The sequence below is a fragment of the Meleagris gallopavo genome, chromosome 8 (genome assembly GCF_000146605.3).
Source record: "Meleagris gallopavo isolate NT-WF06-2002-E0010 breed Aviagen turkey brand Nicholas breeding stock chromosome 8, Turkey_5.1, whole genome shotgun sequence".
Taxonomy (NCBI): domain Eukaryota; kingdom Metazoa; phylum Chordata; class Aves; order Galliformes; family Phasianidae; genus Meleagris; species Meleagris gallopavo.
In genome coordinates, this window is record NC_015018.2 from 8,922,902 (window position 1) to 8,928,753 (window position 5,852).

Consider the following 5,852-nt stretch of genomic DNA (forward strand, 5'->3'; position numbering starts at 1 on the left):
TTTTTGTTTTTAAAGGTTCATGCTCTATATACAGAAAGGACATTGAATAAGGGCAACAAGGCTTGTGAAGGGCTAGGAGAATATGCCCTACGAGTTGAGACTGAAGGATCTGGGGCTGTTCAGTCTGAGAAGAGGAGGAGGCTGGGGGGAGGCCTTATTGCTCTCTTCCAATATCTGAAAGGTGCTTACAGCGAGAGCGGGGTTGGTCTCTTCTCACTGGTGACAGGGAACGAGGGGAAATGGCCTCAAGTGGTGCCAGGGCAAGTTTAGGTTGGATATCAGGAAACACTTCTTTACTGAAAGGGCTGTTAAGCAATGGAATAGGCTCCCCAAGGAGGTGGTTGAGTCACCATTCCTGGATGTGCTTAAAACCGTTTGGATCTGGTGCTCAGGGACATGATTTAGCAGAGGGTTGTTAGAGTTAGGGTAGTATGGTTGGGTTGTGGTTGGACTCAATGATCTTTAAGGTCTTTTCCAACCTGAGCAATTCTATGATTCTGTGAGCAACTTTTTCTCTACCAATGTTCTTTAAAACTTTTCATTCTATGTAAGAACAAAAACCCATGTGTTCACTTGTTTCCAGGACATAGCATTTCAGGAAACAATAAGGCCCAGGTTCATCTCACTTAACTTAGGAGCTGGGCAAAGCAAGTCGATAAAAAGTGGCTAGGTGATACAGAGGGTATCAATCTTGCTCTTTTGGTATGGCAAACCTTAATTCTCTATGGTCACTTTTACAGTCCAAACACTTATTGAAGACAAACCACAAAGTTATAACCCATGTCCCTATTAAAGACACCTGCTGTACCACTACAGCAGAGAGAATTCTGTTGTGGCTCTAACAGGTAAGTTAGCGTTACCTGGGAGAAAATTGCTGCAAAGCAAGCAGACTTGTTCTGATAATGACTCAAGAACTGCAATAAAAATAACATTATCTCTACTTGCAAGCATCACACAGAGTTGTCCTATAGGCATAAAGGAGGAGTGTTAGAAAGTGTTAGCTTTAGTGTACAACAGTAAAAATAACAGAATCCAGCGATGATGGAGGTTAGTTAGGTGGTGAAAAAGGAGTGGGAAGAAATAGGGATTTTCTTCTGATGGGCTCAAAGAAAGGTTTCCCTTTTATTTTTTTTTTTTTACTCTCATCAAAGGGTATCCAAAGCCTGAAGGCTTCTGCAGCTGTGGAAATATCTGCAAGCTACCAAGGAGTTTCCACTTTAATGACCATCTAAAGCAACTTTTGCCATTCAGAACCTTATAGAATTCAGATTACATCTTCTCCAGTGAAGTATAAAATAAAAACCCAGGACATGTCTTACAATCCTAACATCACATAATCATCAGTATTTACATTTTTCAAAGCATTTAAATGAACAGTGGAGTACTGACCATAAACTTGAGTGACATACCTTCAGAAGTGGCTGGAATGCATCTCTAATAAAGTGTACAGCAACTGGCAATTTCTAGGCTTTGATACAAGAAAGGATAGTAGTAATAAACTCTAAGTGTTTCCCCTGAGTTAGCATAAGCATTAAAAATGTACGAGTGTTAAAGCTTTACTCAATTAGATGTGTAAGCATTCCAAGTAGCCAGCTTGGATTTTTCTTTTTTGACTGTTTTCAGGGGATGGATAATAGCAAGAGGGAGAAGGAAATAAACTCCATTTCCACAAGCAATCCCAAAGGACGTGGCACTGGACCATGGCTAGCATTTAACTGGAGTCTGGACTGCCAAGTCCATGCAGCTCTCCAAAATGTGATTATGTGCTGCCAAGTGTGTCTCATCACTGCATCTCCATTATGTGCTGTTAACACCAGCACAAAACTTAGAGAATAACTGCATAAAAAAAGAAAGAATAAAAAAATGCATTCACACCCATAGAGAATTCTACTTAGAACTATTTTAGCTTTACTAAATCACAAAATATATTTGGAAGTGAAAATGTAAGGGTACATTCCTGTATGTTCCAACATCTTATACATTACTCTGGGGCTAAACTGACCCTTTGTCTGTTGAGAATGTGTTTCTCAAATGATTAAAAGCATCATGAGAGAACATTAGCTGTGCATAAACCATAACTGAAGTTAGAAACAGCTTTTTTGCTCCTGGCTCTGGTAATTTGGTTTATCTTCAGAGGCTTCTCCAACATGTATTGTTAGGAGAACTCCTTAGAGAACTTTCTACCAACTCAGAACTGCTCATCAAGGTTTTCATCCAGAACAACTGAAAATTACTTCCCTCATTTTTGGCAGTAACACCCAAGCACAAGCTACAAAACAAGTTACACAAGCTTACAAACAGTCAGGACTTGACTCTGCTCCCAGGTACCCACGATAAGACAAAAGGGAATGTCCTTGTGCTGTACCAGGGGAGGTTCAAGATAGATGTTGGGAAAAATTTCTTCTCTGAAAGAGTGGTCAGGCATTGGCATAGGCTGCTCAGAGAGGTAGTGAGGTCATCGTCTCTGGAAGTATTTAAGGAAAGGGTAGATGTGGCACTTTGAGACACGGCTTAGTGGGCAGCACTGCTGGTAGGTGGACAGTTGGACTGGATGATCTTAGAGGTCTTTTCCAACCTGAATGATTCCGTGATTCTAAAGCAGATCTGACATCATACAGGCAGCCTGAGGCAGTGCAAGAATCAAAGTCAGTAGCATAGGGTAAACTGAAGTTCTCCCTCCTTTACCCCTGAATGCAGGGGCTCTTAGTATTAGAAAAGCTCTTAAGAGCATGTTGAGATCAAAAAGCTGTTAGCCAAAATAAATATTAATTTTACAAAGAATTCAGTAAAACAAAGTAGGTTAAATTGTCCTGTATGGATATGGACTGTACGTTGCATCTTGTAGTCCCACAGGGACAGAAGATACAATCTTTGAAATCTGCCTTCAATAATAAAAAAGAACATGAATGAATGACGTACAACCAAAATAAGGAGACATGGTGCATCAATTACAATGGGAGGATAGCAAAGTCTGCATGTGGAATACGTAGTCTCAGCCAACTGGCAGCATGTGAATTAAAATACCAGAATTACCCAGCTCCCATCACTGAAGTCTACTCTTCCCCTACAATTAGGCTTAGAGGTTTTAATTATGTGGCTATATCAAAATCACTTGTAACTACTTTTGTAATGGATTGGTATATGCTCCATTAGATTTTACCCATACAAAATTCATAAAGAGAAAAAATACACTGGAAAAACTACATAAATGCATATTAAAATAAAATTAAAATTGAACTAAAATTCATTTCCTTTGTTTTTTTTTTTTGTGTATTAATGTGTTTGCACTCAGAACTATACAATTCCCATGCCAAATGCATATGCATTCACAACTGGCCTTCTTTTCAACACTATTGCATATTGTTTGCAGTCCTTTAGCAATGTGATTTTTTTTGGTCTAATAAGGACAGAATTTAAGAGTTTGAGATAAGGTGCTTCTACGTAGCGATCTCAACATCTCTTCTCAGCCAATTGTGATATAAAGCAAATCAAATAGGTCAGCTGCATCCCTTTTCATAGAACCCACCCAATTCTGCCACAGTTCTCAGAGATGGAGATGTAACGTATGCAATCATATATTCATTGTATGCATTACAGACACTTGCATTTATTTTTTTTTCCAGTTATTCACTGAATGCTAAACACAGTGCAAAACCTTTACTCCTTTAGAAGCCTGTCATGCATGAGAATTTATTGAGACATTCTACAAATGAGATACAGCAACAATTGTTTGCTGTGTGAATAGTATTTCTACACTATTTTTCCCTAATGGAGAGAGATAAAATGCTTAATATATGCATATATTTTACATAGTCCTTTTGCCGTGGAGCTTTGAGAAGAGTCTACTTGTTTCCCAATAGCCCTTTGTTAGATACCTGAAGGTACTAAGTACATTCCCTCTTAGCCTTCTCTTCTTCTCCAGATAAACATAGCTCTTTCAGTCTCTCCCTGTACATCTTGCTTCTCAGGCCCCTAGCAACTTTACTTCAGCTGCAGCTTCACAAGTGCCTGAGATGAAGGGAATAATCACTTCATTGACCTCCTTGCTACGCTCTTCCCAGCGCAGCCCAGAATGTGGCTAAGTCTTAATTTCTGGAAGAGTGCTCCGCTGACTCAGGTAGGTATCAGTTCTGCTGTCAGAGGCCCATAAAACCTTGCAAAATTCTATTACTGCCTTTAATACTGCCCTGTTCTTCTGCACAGGCTGCATAGTCTGGTTTTTAAAAGGGGTGGATTCACGTGAGTTGTCCCAGTTTGCAAAGTTAAGCCTACGAAGATAGAATGAAGCAAAATAAAATTTCATCTTAATAAGGACAACAAGAGGAGCAGCTGAATGCTTATATAATAGTCTCCCAAGGGAAGAAGTGGAAGAGTTACGGCTTGCTGAATTCACAGCCCAGAGAGGACAAGGCAATATTAAGAATTTGTTGCATAGCTCAGTTTTGTATCAAATAGGGAAGTATTTTTTTAAAGGTAAAACATTTGCAATGGCTTGCCTTGGTTACATTCCCTGCTTCTAGATCCTCAGAATTACAACATTAATAAGAAAGATTTAATCGGCTTATGTATTGTTCTAAAGCAAAACTAAATGGGAAAAACTGACTATTAGGAGGATTTCTTCCACAAGGAAAGAAAATTAGAAATGTGGTTACACTGAGGTATAATAAGACTTTGCCAACTACCCAGAGCATGCCAGCTTTACCAACTATTTCCAGTATTTAAGGGGTTTCCTGAAGTAAAGGAGACTCATCTTTGAAATCAATGGTTTGCTCTCTATGGCAGTGCTGGAGCATGTAGCAGAAATGCAAAATCACATCCTAAACCAGCAATGGAGCACCTTGTGGGAAGGCAAAGCCAACGCAGGTGTATGCAATATGCCTGAGTGGCTGGCCAGAACCCTGGCTCCACCTCTTCCCAGACCTCATTTAAGGGTTGGCAGTGGAAGCAAGGGTATCTTGTTGGAGATCCCTACCTGCCTGAGGCTTTCTAAAGGTAAGTAGACTCTCCATTTTTTTCCTGTGTCTATGGCTATTGCCTTTGAATAAGACCTTGCTGTTGTGCTATCATTGCTATGCTTTCCACCATGTTATAGGAGTGTTATAAAATATAATGCTTACTAGCAAAACAAATGCTAATGCATCAGTGAAATTTTGACTAAGACAAAAATTCTCAAATCTTGACAACTTTATCTGCAAGTGCTGCCTTTGTTCACAAAGCAGGAATGTGTCAGAAACACATCTTCAGTCCAGAAAAACTCCTCATTACCACTTCATAAGAAAACATACGCACACATTTGAAAGGCTAACCCCAGGAGAAAATCCTCACCTTGAAGAAATTATTTCATGCCTGCACTACATTATCCATTTATCTCACCTGTAACAGTTATGCAGAAGTTAACTTCACAAATTTCTTGTAACCTTTCTGCTATCCAGTCAGATGTCAATGAAACAGCACTAACTTCTTTAGGGAATGAAATGAGAGTCATAGCAAACAGACAGCTGGGGGAAATTTTCTGACTAACCTTCTGGCTGGATGTTAGTTTCAGTCCCTTCTCTCCACAGATCAGTCAAAATGCACTTCTGAGTACTGAGTTTTAAACAGTGAGTGATATCGGGAACTAAAATGCTCTCAATGGCAAATGCTGCCTTTGCTTTTCCCTCTTGATCTGGGCTATTGAGCTTTAAAAGCTAGACATAAATAGATGTTCTCTCACACTCTAAAGCATTATAAGTGTTCTGCCTGCCTTTTGGGGCATGTAAAAGTCACCTAATGTATTAAAAGCCTAGTAGTTTCATAAGTAGAAGGATACAAAATGCAGATCAAAGTTGAAAAGCTGAAATATTGCTCAAAGA